Source organism: Sander lucioperca, chromosome 2, assembly GCF_008315115.2.
Source record: "Sander lucioperca isolate FBNREF2018 chromosome 2, SLUC_FBN_1.2, whole genome shotgun sequence".
Taxonomy (NCBI): Eukaryota; Metazoa; Chordata; class Actinopteri; order Perciformes; family Percidae; genus Sander; species Sander lucioperca.
Genome location: NC_050174.1, coordinates 26,097,188 through 26,115,222, shown reverse-complemented (window position 1 = coordinate 26,115,222; position 18,035 = coordinate 26,097,188). Strand labels below are relative to the sequence as shown.

The window sequence follows — 18,035 nt, the reverse complement described above, 5'->3', positions numbered from 1 at the left end:
GCTTGTTACTCCCCTTAATTTCTTAAAAGCAATGTAGCATTTAAAAGGCTACTTTTTAAACAGAGTCCGGCACAGTGCTCACTCCACGTAAAACGCTACGTTACATCACTTCCAGCAAACTTCATGGAGAACAATCAGGGCAAAGCAGCATCACTGATCTGTTTTAACTGAATATTCTCTGGTCCAGCTCAGCTAAAAACACAACACCACCGAATCCATCAGCACATTAGCGTGTCGTTCGGTACCACGCCTGTTTGTATCCGGTAGCCTACCAACAACGTTTCAACTGATTTAGCAGTTGAAATAACACTCTCGACTGTCCTGATGTTACAGACATGAACTAACCACAGACAGGGGTTCCTGTACACTTATAGGGGAAACTAGAGCCCGACCGATGTATCGGCGGGCCGATATTATCGGCCAATATTAGGCATTTTCCAAACTATCGGTATCTGCGTTTATAATGGCCGATAAATTAATATTTAAAAAAATAAAATAAAAACGGACGAAACCCCCTTCAACCATGTTCTGAGTGTTGGCGTTGCAGAGTTTGACCACCAGAGGACGCTCTACAACCTCCCTGTTGTTTTACCCTTTAAGTTTCAAATCTTAAGTTTGTATTTGTATACATTTTATTTATCAGAACTTTAATGTATTTTGATGTTCCTCTGTTCTATTGTGACAATAAAACAAAAGTTTATTTTTAAACTGCATTATCATTATTTTAGTGAGGACTCATAAATAACTACAAATAACTAATGTTAGGGATATCTGTTTATGTTTTGTGACGCGTTTCTGGATTTTTTTTTTTTAGATATATATCGGCCGATATATCGGAATATCGGATTTTTTAATCATTAAATATTTGTATCGATATCGGCCTTAAAAATCCTTGATCGGTCGGGCTCTAGGGTAAACACTGGTGTTGTCACATATTCTTGTGTTTTGTGCGTGTGGTTGTGGGAGGATGTCTTTCCCTCATAATAATATGGGAGTATAATAGATGGGAGTATAAACCCTGCATACTCCATCCTGTGAGACATTTACAACAGAACACACACAAAGGAATGCAAGCAGGCATGCTTACGCACACACATTTAGTGGACATTCATGTATGAGCAAAAATGCACATACTGTAGGGCATACTTACATCACTTGCACACAGACAAATGCACACTAGGATTTTCCATCACAATGCATACTCCTCTTCTCATAAAAGCAGCAGGTAAATGCTGATATTAAGCTCCACATCCCTATCTGTTTTGTAGAAAACACACATGATGCATCCAACATCACGTGCACTCAGCCTTTTGAAGTGAAGCCGTTTGATTGCAATAAGGATGCATTAAATTTGCAACCAGGGAACTAATAATTCATTATGGTATTTAACAGATATACTGCGTTCCACTGCTTAACCCCTCCACCCTTCCATCACTGAACATCATACCAGAGCGACTGTCCTCGATCGGTGAGGAGCATCTGTTCAGCAGTTACATGTTCTGAGAGCAGGGGTGACAGGAGCAGGTGTCATTGTAGTTTTTAATGGGGATCGCATGACCATGACGCTATGCACATAACACCAATTATACCGCCCGAAGGCATGAATGATGAAGTGCTGGTGAGTTGTTAATAGGAGGTGCTGTCCTGTATTTTGCAGACTGAAATTCCATTGATTTGAAAAGGAGAAATCATGAGAAAAGCCATGAAAGACACGCATGCCTTAGCACTGCGCGTTTAAGCACATGTTCCCTTTTCGCCGTTAATCAAGAGTGGGTTGGTCAGCCGGCCAACTGCATTTTAATGGATCTCGAGCTAACGTTTTATACAACTCATGCACAATGGGCCCAGTGTGGCTGTAATACGCCCACAGTGTGCTATTTTTCATCACCAGCGGTGCTCAGTACTGTGTACATTGGAGCACTGTGTATTACAAGAACAAAATAAGAGTCTGCGGCCATTCCTGCTGCATTTATATATTATTATGCTATGTTAGAGCCCACACTGGGATGTTACTCAACCGCAGCAGCAAACTGCAGGATGTGAAATAGTTGGACAATGGACAACAAAAACTCCTCCAGGATCGTTTTACTCAGCATTTTATGTAATGTTAAAATGGTTGAGCAGTGCTGGGACACTATTAAATGTATCTCACGCTGCAAATGAATTGGAAGTTGAGCAGGGAGTAGGAATACCTCAGAGTAATGGTACATCATGTCTCCCTGGAGAAATTGAGCTTTTGCTTATTCTCTACTTGGTTCACTGGAAGATGATGAACATTTAGATGAGAAGAAGGCAGGTGAAGTTAAACTCAGTGTCACATTTTTAGTCACACTATAGCAGTGTGGCTAGAAGGATGGCAATTGCTCTGTCAGTCAGTCCATCACTAGACTGAAATATCTTAACAGTTGGATGGATCGTTGTGGAATTTACATCAATATCTGGGGACATTCTTACTGACTTTGATGACCCACTGACTTTTCCTCTAGCGCCATCATTAGGTCTATATTTCATTAGTCTCGCTTTGCCAGACCTTCCTCCACAGCGCTGCGGAGGAGGGTCTGGCTAGTCCACACAGCATTCCGGGATTGGAGAAAACGTGCTCTGGTTTATTGGCATTTCTTTAAACCAATCACAATCATCTTGGGCGGTGCTAAGTGCCGCACAGAGTCCTGGTACCTCTGCAAAATAGCCTCGGGAAGGAACTTGTTTTGGTGGAACATGTGTACCTTCAAAAGTTGTTTTCGTGCAACAGAAAACTCAGATTGGACAGATAGTCTAGCTAGCTGTCTGGATTTACCCTGCAGAGATCTGAGGAGCAGTTAACCATAGTCCTCAGAAATCCACCAGAGGTTAGAACGCCAACACAAAGAAAGAGGAAGGGAACAGACATCCAACCAAAAAGAGGGACGTATGGCGGAATTTCCAGCGGAAACGGAGCAATCCTGGAAGTGGAAGTTCGTGCATATAGACTAATATTTCAGTGACGTGTCTTGACACCAATCATGAATTGCCTTCACATTTTACTAGATTGACATTCATGGTCCCTAAAGGATGAATCATAATGAAGTTTGTGATCCCCTTACTTTTCCTCTAGCGCCACCATGTGGTTGGCATTTGTGGTTTGGAATTAAGCCAACTATTGGATGGATTGCCATGAAATTTGATACACACATTTTTATTTCCTCAAGATGAATTGTAATCATTGTGCTGATCCAGACTTTTCCGCCGGTGCCATCATTATGTCAAAAAATGTAATCAAATAATTTATTTTATGACATAGGCTACCTGAAAACTAAGGTGGTGAACATTATACCTAGTAAGCATCGGCATGTTACCATTATATGCATGTATGCTTGCTGGCATTAGCAAAAAGCAGAACTGTGTCTAAATACAGCCACACAGAGCTGCTCGCATGGCTATAGACTATTAGTCTTAACTTCTTGATGTCTTCAGCGGCACAGCAACATGAAACTGCAGTAGGGAACACTTCTTTCTGCCACCAAAAACAGAGCTCCACAGTGTGAACTGAGTAGGCAGTGATGAAACAGGGCTGCTTTTTGAACACAGCTGTAGCCACTTTAGCCAACTTGGAGAGTTGGGTGCTTGATTTAATGACTTCACAGACAAATCTAGTAACTCTTTTGAGAAGCTACAGTATGTTATTAATGTGTTGATTCCAAAAGCATTTACTGACAAATCTCTGCAGCAATCCACTTCACATTTGGTGTGCTGTAGAGCTGCCCAGATGTCTGTACACTGAGCATATCTCATCATTATGTCAATGTGGAGAGAGAGGATGGTGATAAACAAGGAATACTAATGTTTACTTTACTTACATCTCCCTTAGCTACATCTTAACAGCAAAATTAACAAGTTCCCACTTTCTCATTGACATATGTTTACCCTTTCCATTCTGAAATATATAATTTAATTCTATTTCAGTACTTACACAGCAACACCACCTGTCTGTTGCTACTGTTGCTCACAGCTGAGCTTTGTATCTAAACAGCTAAAAACAAAGCTTCTGCTGTGAGCACAGCAAACAATAGAATTTGTGTAAAATGGTTGGATGGCAGGCTGGTTTGTGATCTGTGCCCTGAGAATGGCTCGGGGTTTCATACTTGTTTCTGGCACCGCTGATCGCAGAGCAGCTGCCAAACGCTCTGCGTTGGCCTCATTGTAAATATTAGGAGTTAATTCCCTCGGTAAAAGGCATCTGTAAACCATCTGCACTGCTTTTAATCACAGAGGAATCGCCCCGCCAACAATCTCCACTTGCCTTATTCAAATTGCTTCGCGCAAGCTGCAAATATTCACGGGTTGCGAGCGCATATGGGCACACGCACAAAGTTTAGATTCACTGCTTAACGTCTTTGGCAGGCAACAGTAGGCATCTCTCCAACTCTGTGGGGTGGATTTTGGAGATATGCATACACACACAGAAGCACAGAAGTCAGGAGTGGTGTTTTTATGGTGTGTAATTTAATTAGCTGGCTCTTAAAGCAAGTAGATAATTCACAGAGTTGGACTTTGGAGAGAGAGAGAGAGAGACCGAGAGGAAGGCACAGAGAGAGAAGGAGTGAGAGAAAAGGAGAGCTACTCAGGGGGTGTGCAAGTCGATTGTGTCAGCATTTTATCACAGTTGAGTAGCTGGAGGTTCAAAGGTCAATCCCATTCTGCCCTCAGCCACAGTCACCTTGCCATACTGACAGAGCTATCTAAAGCAACATTGACTGAATCACCCATCAGCCAACACTGCACAAGCTCTTAAATGGCTAATGGAGCTGCCAGACCAGCTGGGAATACAAACCGATGGATTTATTGAACGTATCAGCATACAGCACTGCCAGCAATACAAACTTCACACACGCACTGCGGTTTTCATTAACCACCTACAATTTTGGTGGAAAGTAAGACTTTGATTTTATTTTACCCTTGCAAATACACAAGTTATTTTAACAAAAACACATCTAAAATGAGTTTGCCACACACGTCATTTTGGAGAAGAATGCAAATTTTTCTTACGATACCATGGTGACATTTTAGCCACACTAGCAATGTGGCTCTATGGATGCCCATGTCAGGTTGGTCGGTCGGCCCCCCACTTTGGTACAGACTGACTAAGTTATGTATTATTATTATTATTATTATTATTATTATTATTATATAATGGATTTATTGCCCTGAAATTTTGTGAAGGCATGCATGTCCCCAGAGGATGAATACTACCAACGTTGTTGAACTCCTGACTTTTCCTCAAGCACAACCACAAGGTTGACATTTTCTTTGTTTTCAGTATTCATGGTACCCAGAAGTTGCTTATGACCAACTACCTGCAAAACTGACATTCCCATCAGCCTCAGCTGCGCTTTGTGTTTAGGGCTTATTTGCAAATGTTAGCATGCTAACACGCTAAGCTATGATGGGGAACATGGTATATATTATACCTGCTGGAGATGTATTCTCGAAGGGAGCTTTTATTTGATCCATTAGACAGTAATTGAGGTACATTCAACATTCCATGGGGCTGATTCTGAGAATGAGAAATAATCAAATTACCAAAGACTAATGTATCCCTTTAAGGTACTATGACATAATTTATTTGTGCTCCATCTGTACACGTACAATACTGACAGAAAGAAAAACAGCATTTAAAATGAACTATTACGACGACTACTACTAATAATTAAACACATGCACAATAAGCCCCCCCATGTAAAAATATCTATCCACCCTGTCATTGTACTGAACCTTCCACTCTGCGAGCATTAAATAAAAATCAGCCCATGACACGCTGTACACTTCACTCTTTATGGCCTGCGTGCCTGAGGCGTAAATAGCCTTTTCCCTGGGTTGAGGTGTCCGTGCTTGTCTTGTACAGTACAGGACTTGCTCTGTAAAGTTCCTCCAGTCCCACAGTCCTGCATGAGCAGAAAACCCATGAGTTGTCATGGCAGCTGAACTGAGCCAGGAATGTACATTACCATACTAGAGAGACAGAGCGAGAGAGAGAAATGCTGTCAAATGATATCTTTTTACTGCAGCCAGAGCTGCTTTGAGTTTTTATTGGCATGACATTAAATCACATCAAGGAGCAAATGGAGACTTTTAAGTTATATGAGTAAGGCAGAGAGAAATATGATGGTGAGAAACGTTGAATTCATTATTGTTCATTTTATTGTTTGTTGTTTAATAGCCTGTTGTGTATAATTCCACCATCTGATAATATATTGCTTTGGTAGGTTTCTGTTCAAATATGCAGCAATCGAAGCATACTTAAATAGAATTGAGATGAACTGAATTGAACTAAGTGGAAAAGAGCGAGGAGAAAGGCAGAGAGATGCGTGAGTACACTAAGAAGTCTGTTGTGCTGAGGGCTTGTGCAGGGGAGGGCCTGAGCTGTGAATGCAGAGGAATGACAGGCAGGGATTAGAGGGGAGGTGGTGCCATTGAAAAGCAAGCTGATCCAGGGAGCCGAGCTGACACTTGAACACAGCCAGCTGACAAGACCAGCCAGCCCTGCTGCAGTCCTGCAGAGGCTTCTCCCCTCACTCCCCCTCCCTCCGGAGACCAGGGGGGTTTGCATTGGTTCATTAGTCGTCACTGTAGAGACAGATGATGCAACGAAACGAGATTAACGGTCCATGAACGATTTATCAGTTAAAGGTTATGTGATTCAGAATCCAAATTGGAATAATGTCAATCTTGGCGCATTACTGAGATCTCAGGGACCTTTTTAATTTCAACAGCATGGAGTAATGATGTAAGAAAGTTCACAGCATGGGCTGGGACTGCCTCTAATTGGTCAGTAGAATCCAAAATGTTCCTGTGTCTTCTCACCCGCAAATGTGCCCAAAATACCAATTTTTCAAATGTCTTTAAATAGTACAAATTAGGCAACAATCTTTCAATCAAACTTTTAAATTATTCAAAAACTTTAGAATGTAATTTCACAATATGCAGTGCATATGTAATTTAATTAAAAATGTAATAGAGAGGATGATGAGTTTAAGTTCAGTGAGATAGAAGAACACATTACAGTTCTACGTCTGACAAAGATAAAATGACAACAACGTCTTAATGTGGTTAATGTATTTCCTGCTGAAACAGGATGTTGGGGTGCCGCTTGCATACAGTAATTGTAACCTGTGATGTATTTAGTTTACTAAGTTTTTGTCTACCAACACAATAAACTTATACCTTAATATAATATTTGAGAATTTATTTTGATTTCATTAAGATAAATTGTCAAAAAGTCATTGGGTGTGACAGAATGGCCCAATAAGGCAAAGAAAATAAAAAAATAAATAAAACAATGTTGCTGGTTAAATTTGTTGACATGACTGTCACCAAGGTGACGTACCATGCAAACTGCAGAGAGAAACCAAATGTGCATCTCAAAACAGCAATACACAAACAGGAATAACCTCGTGTGAGGGGGCAACCCACTCACCAAACAGGATGTCGACAAAAAGCACAGCCTCTGGTGCCTAAGGCAAACACATCTCCATATCCTTACTTGTCACCTCACTACAGTATAAGCATCACACTATTTCCTGAATTAGCACTGAGCGTTGCCATTGGATGTAGATCATGTACTTTCGAATCATTCAACATCAGTGTACTTCGTAGGGAGTCTGGAATGAAGGGAATGTTACATACTGCTTTGCCACTATATAGGCTAATTTGTGTGATAGACATTTTATTATGCTATGAATATATAAATAACTTTACAGCTTTAGCCATACGTTTTGGGGTATTTTGGATAACTGCTCATGTGGCATCTCTACCGAGAGAGCGTTCTTTAATTCACGTCAACAAACCCAACATGATCACATGACACATCAACATGATTGTTGCATTATTTATTAAATCTAGAGAAGCAATGCTGTCTCAGCCCCCAGTTTGGTTGAAGCTTTAACTTTCCACTCCCAAGTCTACAGTCAACTTGTAATTGGACACTTTTACTGTTGTTATGCTATGCTATTTTGAGCGTCATATTCTACACATATCGGCTGGATTCTGCACTGCACTGTTCTCTACTCTCATCAGTGCAGTAGGCGCCATATTTGTGTTGATTAATGGCTGGTACACAAGCTGTTTCAGATCTGTGAGGTCAAGGGCCGGCTGTGCTGACGCCTGTCGCACTCACAGACAGAACAGCTGGAACATGTACCAGTCTCTCCATTACTTAGGAGTGTTCACACAGGCATAATTGCTTAACTATCTGAACTCGGGGGCCTCTGCTCACAATGCCAACAGTATTTTAATCAGATATGCAGCTCTTGAATGTGCGACTCTCCACAAGGCTCACAGAAGCCTCTGCTTTCCCGGAGTTCCCTTGATTAATAATCCTGACAAGACAGATCATTATTATGAATTACACCAGCACAACTGTATGTGTCATATTATCTCCAGAAACAGAGGAGACATGAGACAAAGCCAGTGGCTTTTTGCACAGGAGGTTGATTAGGAAGCACAAACACCTCTCGCCTCCTGCTCCACAGCACTGCGGATTGGTTTGACACTTTGATCCAAGAGCTTTCTCAAACACAGACACATAAACACACACAGGCACACACAAGGTGAAGGCTGAGTTTTTTTTAAATGGGAATCAAAGTGGTGCTTGATTTAAAACACAAATACAAACCATAGATGTGGCATCCTCTGTAAGCAGTATGTGCACAAAACATTGCTACATCATCTGCATCTATAGATAGTTATATGCATCTACGTAATGTTTATGTACACCATTTGTGTGTGCTGAAGTGAAAGGCTGCATGCAAAGCCATACCTGTGTTCTATGCATTTACAAATATGTTTGCATTTGTCTTCGGTGCACACACACCCACACAGCGCACTGACCACAGCTGCACATCGTATAAAACAAGTGCAACATACAGGAAGAAAAGAGCACTTCCAATGATCCATCAATTCCCATTGGTTTGGTGAGAGGGGGATTTATTGACAGGCAGAGTAAATTCAAGGCTTACTCACTGTCAACACAACCCGAGAGGCAGTCTGCTGGAAAATCTAGTACTGTGGTGCCAGGTCGCTCCACATAATTCCCCTGTAGGGCTGCTTTCTGTGATGAGCTATGCTCAGTGTGGTTGTGTGGCTGCTGAAAGGCCTGTCATTACAGCTGCACCCTGCGGCAAGGCAGCCACATCCAATCCAAATAAGATCCCCACTGACAACTACTGTAGCTGCCCCACCTAAAAACCTACTTATCAGGCTGCAGGATTTGGTTAATAATTCTGACTGGATTTGGTTAATGTCTGTAATATGTAAGTGGGCATCACATGTTCTGAAAATACCTATATATATCAGCTTATGCCTGTATTGCATATTAAGCTGCCATTGACCTTTTATAAGAAATCTGACATCAGCCAACAGCACTGCCCATATTAGAAATTATGGATGTGATTTAACTGATCTCTTTAACACAGTTTCTGAATGGGAGCTCCTAATTTAGCCCTTACTTTACTTTGCATTCCACACAATGGAAGAATGTCTGCCGTTATTATTGTTAGTTGTATTAGTCATCGCATTCATTGTTATAATCCTATTATTCTATAGTCTGTAGTACGGTTATATGATGTTAGCTGTATCAGAGGTTTGTAACCATGCCAAAAGTATAAAGCAGCCCATGTGCACATAGATCCCTCCAACATACTGTATATTTTGGCCATGCATAACATATGTTTGAATGTCAACTCAATTTTTTCACCCTGTACGATTTAGGCTTCCATATGGATGGATGTTTGCATATATCTGTGGAGATTAACAGTTACTCTAACATCTGGCTTATTTTAATATTGTAGCTTTGTAAATGTTAGATAATGCCAACATTTGGATTATGCCACCGTGACCGTAGCATCAGACTTTATAATGGTTAGATGAGCTAAATATATGTGACTGGTTGAACTGCTTTGCACAAAACAAGTGTAGCCTATTTCTACACATTTTGGCTGGTATGTACTGGTATGTCTGTATACAAGCATGTGTGGTTAGATGTATACATTTATGTATGTTCTTCCAACAGAATAAGTCCATCGGTCACATAGAGCCCTTTCACAATTCCCCATTTGTGTATCCTTGATTCCTCTCCTCTCCTCTTAGTCCCGCCCACAGGAGATCTGAGCCAAGGAGTCGAGAGAGGAGTTGAGGCAACAGGCAGTTAACAAACGCGAGACATCTCTGCCTCGGAGCCGTCATTAAAAGCATTGTCAATGACGTGCAGCACGGCTTCATCAGATGTCTATTGTTTTGTCATACGCTGTATTTTATGTTCTCTGTGAGAGGAGCAGAAGTGTTCATGACAACTTCTATATTTACTTTGAATTCAATTCACAAGGTGCAAAATGTGATAAGAATGTACTGAGGTCATTTTTATTTGTTGTATTTAACACACACACACACACACACACACACACACACACACACATATGTACTGTATATATATATATATATATATATATATATATATATATATATATATATATATATATATATAAATAAAATAGCCTATTGCTTATATACAGTGTACAAAGGCAATATGGCTATAGGCTATTTTAATGTAAAACAGTGCAAATGTTTGTATGAAAAGAACTATACAAATATATAGGCCTACAGTATATTCTTCCACCTACCTAAATTAATTATTTTCTCTGATTTAAAGACATTTCACTGTCCCTTTATCCCTGTAGGCTGTGTTGCTTTTTAAATGATGTATTAATAAATGAGTGTTTCTACACCGATTAACTTGAATGATTAGAGAGGCTGCTTGTAAACATTTCCAATGTGCGCAGTAGTGTCAATGCAGCTGATATCGTCGGACATTTAAGCAGCAAAACTACCTGTAGTTATAAACTTGACAGAGGAAACTGAACTAGACCTTTAGCTTCTGAAATAGTCCTAATGAAGTTGCTGCTGTTTCTCGAGCACCTCTGATGCACTTTCAAATTATTGTCTGTCTGTCCGACAGCAGCTCTGCTATGTTCACATTTTAGAGAATGCTAACAATAATTTGCTTGTTGACTGTGTATTTTTTCACCCATCCGCTATTAATCACAATGTTAATTTGTATGATCCGACCGGCTAACGTGATATCATGACTTCGCGTAAACATACATGCCCACTTTCTTAAGCCAAGTTGTTGTTATCTGTATGCATTTTGAGCTATCTACGTGTATGTCTGCGCTGTATACAGCGGATGGCAGTCTGCAACGTCACAGCGTAAACATACTGCCAGTTACCGGTCAACTACAACAGCAATGAAGAGAGAGTTGTTCATAAGACAAGTGGATGTGAATGGAAACGCATCGAAATGCTAACTCACATTCAACCCCATCACCCAGATGTGCCAATCACTGGGACGAGGAAAAAGACAAAGCGGAGCCCATCTCCCCGCTGCTTTCAAGCAGCCTTTAGAGCAATTCAATGAAATTAGCACCTGCATTTGGCAGATGCTAATTTCCAACATGGCGGGAAAAATTACCCTCTTACGTCTTTTCATTATGCATTTATTTAACATTCAATACACATGCATTGAAGTGTAAATCAAGAACCTAGCCTCATTAAAAAAAGAACAAAAACGTAGCGGTTGTGGTAATTGCTTGCCATCCCCTGGTTGGCTTGTCAATAGTATTGCAATATTGCTGTTACCCCTACTCTCACATATCATTTTTTCCCTTTTCCTTGGTAGCTTCAATCATTGTAGCACCATGTCTACTTGTTTGTGACTGACGGTCAACAGGTTTGTTGTAACCATGTGATTGCTGTAGATTGGAAATATGCCTGTTTAATGACTGGAGCTGCGTCCCATCTGTTAGCAAATTGTAGACTCAAACATGGCGTGTTTGCATGCAGCATTACATAACCCTGTTGCTCATGCGGCATTTCACAGGCCTCGACTCAATATTCATCTCATTTCGCTGTTTTTATGGTCACCTCGGTTTCTGTTCTCCAAATCTACAGCGTAAAGTACCCCGTGCTGATGGATGATGCCACTGATGATATATATGTGTGCGTGGAACTTAACACCTACACTCTAGGATGAGACTTTTAGGACAGCTGACTCAGAGTGCTGGGGAGATTTGACTCCCATAAATAAACCTGGTCTTCTCTCTCTTCCTTCGTCTTCTTCTTTCTCACTCACTCTCTCTTTAAAATCAATCAGTGATGGTCCTTCCACCCCCAACCGATGGATCTATTATTAATGAGGGCCCTTAGCACTAAACTAAATTTAGTGCATAAACTCCACTTGGAGAGCTAGAGAGGGGAGATCAATAGGATGGCAGGGGCCACAGCGAGAGTCTCATTTAGCTCTTTGGAAATGCAGGATGTGGAAAGGCTCACCCTGAGTGCAAATGTGCCTCCTGACTAAACGAGAGCGAGCAATAAAGAGGGCAAGAGGTTCAGACAATACAAGTCAAATTTCAGTGGGTCATTACTCTGTAATTGTTACCTTGTAGCTAATCAATATATGAGATAGGCGATCATTGACGGGCTGACGTTTGGTGTAATTAGGTTTATACAAGATCTGGATTATTGCCTATTCAGCACGCCACTTGTGCTGCATGAATCACATCTGATTTGTCAACCCCCTTAGGCATTGGTACCACTTGTCTTCTGTCAGGAACGTCAGGGCTATGATTACTCTCTTTCAGTATCACCACACAGTTTAATATTTCATCATAGACCCATTTGTATGGAAACAATCAATTACTCATGCATAATTTTCTCCATATGATGCTCGCTGGGGAACCATGTTTGTCTTTACATCTATTTGGGAGCTAGTCAATGAACTACTCTTAAAATAGATAGCTAGTAAAGAAAACAAATAAGATGCAAAGAACAAAACATTTAGTTTTATCACAAGTGTAAAGAGCACGCTGCAGTATCTTTGTGATTTATAACCAAAGCAAATAAATACATGAGGCCTTTGAGTATCTGATGCTTGCTCTAAACCTCATAAATTGAGTGCATTGAAACAAAAAACTTCATATCCACACTATTTGTCAGACACATAATTCTAGAGGTCATAAAATATCCTATAATGGCAGTGCCTTACTCAATGCAAGTTAAACAAAACTGCACAAAAACACCCCTTAACAACGCCAGGTGTTTGTATTGGGCAGCTCTCGTGTGTAAGTCATTGAGTATAAGGCAGGCCATTACTGATAAAGATGTATGCACTTTTCAAGATACTTTTCAAAGCAAATGCTTACGTGTAATCATATATTTGCCACAGAGCATGCCGGTCTCAGGTCTCTTGGTCATGCAAATATATAATCCCTGAAGGTAAAAAACTCCTCAAACCCCAAAACTCTCACATAATGAGCACAATATGGGGGAGAGGAGGATGTTAGCCAGGCTGGCATCAATCATGGGCAACACCTCTCACCCCCTACACGAGACTGTGAGTTCCCTGAGCAGCTCCTTCAGCAGCAGACTGCTGCACCCTCAGTGCTACCACAGGTCCTTCATTCCAGCAGCAGCCAGACTCTTTAATGCAACATCATAATGTAGCAATGCTAGCTATTTCTGCAATATGAGCCATCACTGGACAATATTCTGCACTATGCATATTTATATATTTATTACTCTTTGTTACCTCCAACTGTGCAATATGTCATTTCTATTCATCTGTATATGTGTTTATATACTGTCTGTTTATATAAGGGTGTTTATTGTGTAAATATGCTTGCTTTATTAATATTATTATAACTAATTCTATTTTTTCTATTTCCTATACTTTATTTATATTTTTTCTCCTATGTCTACTTAAAGCGTAACTCTCGTCAAAATGCAACCTAGGGTGTTTTTGTGAATGTACCCGAGTCAAATTCGTTTAAAAGCATATTTAGGACGGAATCGCCACTTTTAAGATTTACCGTATTTTCGTTTTTCAGTCAAATGGCCTTTTGAATGGGAGTGCTAGGGACACTTTGATGCTAGCCTCAAAATAGCTATTTTTAAAACACTAAGAAGGCTCGACACAACATGAGACTTTGCTCCAAGTATCACCAGGGGCTCTACACCTTAACGGAAGCATTGACAACATTGTTTGTGTACACAGAGTACTTGTACGGAGTACCGAAATATGCTTTTAAACGAAAGTTTGACTCCGGTACATTCACAAAAGACCCTAGGTGTTTTGGTGAGAGTTACGCTTTAATGTGTATTTGTGTTATTCTGATGTGTGTACATTTTTTTTCTTTAGAGCTGCTGTAGCACAGGAATTTCCCCAGTGTGGGATTAGTAAAGTTTATCTTATCTTATCAAGATTTATGGTACCATAGTAACAACAAAATGGAAGGAGTAAAAACAACAATAATTCAGGAAAAAAAAAAAAAAAAACTATCAATAAAAGTTTAAAACAACAACATACTTGGTCCATCAGACTGGACAGATAACTGATAAAAGAGAATGCAGAAGATGTAACATAAAGACAGGTGTTAACACCACATATGGCGCTTTTCTATTACATGGTACCTGCTCGACTCGCCTCGACTCTACTCGCCTTTTTTGGTTTTCCATTACGAAAAAAAGTACCTGGTACCTGCTAACAGGTACTTTTTTTAGTACCTCCTCAGTCGAGGTTCCAAGCGAGCTGAGGCGAGCCGAAAAGGTGACGTGAAAGCGACAGACGGGGGTGTCCTGAACAAACCCGCTATTTTTAAACAGTTTAGCCAGCTGTTTTTTTTTTGCTGCCTCCAGCTTAATTTGAAACAAAATGTGTCTTCTGGCAACACACACCTTTGACGTTCTGTGTGTGTGTCGTTAGGTCACAGTAGTTTACTGCGGCGCCACTTGTTTACAGTTCTGCAGAGGCTCCAGCAGAGCTTTCGCCGTAGCCTAACTACACACACACATGGCCGGCTCCACGCACACACCAGCGCACAAGTATAACCATCAGGCCACTTTTACATAGGCTACACAGGCTACGGCGAAAGCTCTGCGCGGAGCCTCCACAGAACTGTAAAACAAACTCAAGTGGTCTGATGTTTATACTTGTGCGCTGGTGTGTGCATCGATACGGCATAACGACCAGCCACGCTGAGGCGGTACTAAAATCTGCAATGGAAAATGGACGCACAGTGTGTCGAGTCGAGGCGAGTAGAGTCGAGGCGAGTCGAGCAGGTACCATGTAATGGAAAAACGCCAATAGTGGTATTATGCAAACAACAAGATGTTTACTAGGTAGACAGGAAGAAGACTATGAAATGTAAGGATTTAAATATACTGCCAGCTGACTGTTCCAAAGCCAGGATAGTAAGCTGTGCTTGATTTGAACCTGGACTTTGGCCTGGCTCCACTTTGGTCTGTTGGGACAGTAGGGAGTTAAAAGCTCAGTGATGGAATCCAGCACCTGGCCTTGGATGTAGTTAGTTGGAGGATAAAATGGATTCTTAGAGAAATTGGCCACCAGTCCAGAGAAGCTACGAAAAATGTTAAGGGAGTCCTGTTTGTTGTTAATAGCCTGGCTTTAAACTGAGCTACAGCTGTACCATACGGCAAGGTGTTACAGTAGGCAAGGCCCAATGGTAGTGTTATTTAGTCAGTATTACTGAGGGACAACATCACTCTCATCTTTTAACTATTCTGGATTTTATGGTAAAACAAGATTTTAAATAGATCCAACATGTTGCACTTGATGACAGGATTGATTGATGATTAGGACAAGTATTTTACACTGAATTACACACCAAATATCTGAGATTCAACACTCTGCCGCCAATGAAAATATGAGCTCCCAACCAAAACAAACATGAAAGTTGGACAGATGCCCGTTTTTCCTTTTCTGTGGTACTCTAGCTGGCTTCTGCCAATCACATTTCTCTTCTGTTGATTTAAATTACAACAGGACGTCAAGACAAAGGATGCATTTGGAAAAAAAAATTTGAAAGTAATTGTAGTGTATCCTCAGCTTTGAGCAATGAAGCAAAGCATGTCACAACAGGCATGACCAGATGGGAACGAGAGTAGGAATGGGCGAGTGGGTTCAATGACATGTCTCTACTTCCTCAGGTTCAGACAGACTCACGTAAAGTGACTGAAAGCCAATCTTGCCTTCTGCCCACAGGGCTGGCAGTAATTACAATGGCAAATGCATCGTTCAGCTTCAGCCAGGACCAAAGCGTGGAACACAGCAAGTTTTACCGAAAGTCAATCTTGGGAGGGGGGAAGCCTGGAACAAATTGTAGACGGAGACAGGGGACAACTGAGTGAGGTAGATGAGGGGGTGAGGGATCGAGGTGTAGGAGGGAGAGGGGTGATGGAGGAGGACCATGGGAAAAGAAAATGTACCCGGCGGTGAATAAAACAGACACGACACAGGGGCTGATGGTGACTGAAATATCAAAGCCAGTAGTTTGCTGGGAAGGCTGGGAAGTGGCTGCCGCTGCTGTTTGAATCATCACACAGCAGCTTTTTTTTTTTTTTTTTTACTAAAAGCTTTGGAGAAGCCTTTGGGTGCCAGGGAGAAGTGAAGTGAGGTGGAGAATACGTCCAATCTCTCTCTCTCTCTCTCTCTCTCTCTCTCTCTCTCTCTCTGTGTCAGTTTGTCTCTATCCTTCTCTGTCTCACATCTTGAACAAATTGTGAGAACTCCTTTAGGCACAGTGGGAGGAGAAAATATGCATTGCTGGGACAGCATGCGTGAAAGCATTTGCTCTGTCTATGAATGTGTGTCTACCTGTTTTTCGCTTACGCTCGGATAAAAGTTGGATCTTCATCTTACTCACCGCATCACAAACACATAGGAGCTTCTTTTGAAGGGGGGGAAAACGGCAGAAGAAAGTGGAGAAAACGATTTCTCCGTGGCAGATCTCTTGTGCTTGGAGGTGAACTGCATCTTGGGAGAAAGGAGATCAATGAGCAGAGCCTGCAGCAGAACAGCCCAGCACTGTCAGCCTGGTTGCCACCTGGAAGCTCACCAAATGGAAGCATCACCAGAAACAGAGCTGTGTCCTCAATCTGTTGGACTCATCTTGTTGACTTACTTTGAGGATTTCTCTGTTTGAAAGACTTACAACCAGAGAAACTGTGGCTATTTTTCTTTATCTGAAAAGCTAGAAATAAACCATCTTTCTATGAAGCACACACACTAAAAGCTGACCCATTATAGATGTTTCTGTCTCAGTCAACTTTAATCACAAGGACACATTGTACGTAAAACAAAAGAGGTTCTCAACTTATAGCCCCAAGGAAACTTGAGACATGGGTTTGGCAACAGGCTGCAATTGCTTACATTTTGTAGATTTTACTGCTGATGCTTTAAATCAGTCAGATTTAATTAAATCCATTCACTCCCGGCAGCTCTGTGGTAGTCTACTAGATATTGAGACTGAAATGTCAAAAAGCTCAGAGTATATTTCAGTTCGTAAGTAAACATTAAACATGAGCCCACGCATGTAAACACACACTACAACCATAATCACTTGAGTCGGTGAAGTCTTGCTAGGGGTTTGGACATTTGAGCACTCCCTGGGGAGCCTCAGCTTAGGGAAGCTCATCGGGCTGCAGCAGAGAGTAACTCTATTTCTCTGTCTTTCTCTTCCGCTCTTCATCATTTCCTCCCACCGGAGACCTCTGAGAGATTAACTACAGATCAGTTGGGAGACAGCACTGCAGAGACAGTGACTCACTAAACGGCAACATTGAGAGAGGCACACTGTGGATGATATGTACTGTATGTGTGTTTTACAGACAAGGTATCACATGATATGATGAATGGCTTTAGGATATACACAAAAGATGCGTTGTTGGATTGAGGGTACTAACAATGCCTCTTATTTAGGGAACACACACATTATGCCTTGTTAGATTTAGGGAACACCCATGATGGCTTAGTGGATTAAGGGAACACACATTATGCCTCGTTGGATTTAGAGAATACACATGATGTTTTGGTGGATTTATGGAACACATGTTTCTAGTTGGATTAAGGGAACATACACAATGCCTTGATGTATTTTGGGAACACACACATAATGCGTGGTTGGATTTAGGGAACACAGGTTTCAATT

The 18,035-nt window shown here is 41.2% G+C and overlaps 1 long non-coding RNA gene across 1 annotated transcript; it reads left to right on the top strand.

Moving 5' to 3' along the window:
• The first annotated feature begins 438 nt into the window (after positions 1 to 438).
• LOC116050395 lies at positions 439 to 8,609 on the top strand. The gene is made up of 3 exons (XR_004105083.2): positions 439 to 585; positions 912 to 922; positions 8,598 to 8,609. It is a non-coding gene; the product is annotated as an uncharacterized LOC116050395 (long non-coding RNA).
• The last annotated feature ends 9,426 nt before the right edge of the window (positions 8,610 to 18,035 follow it).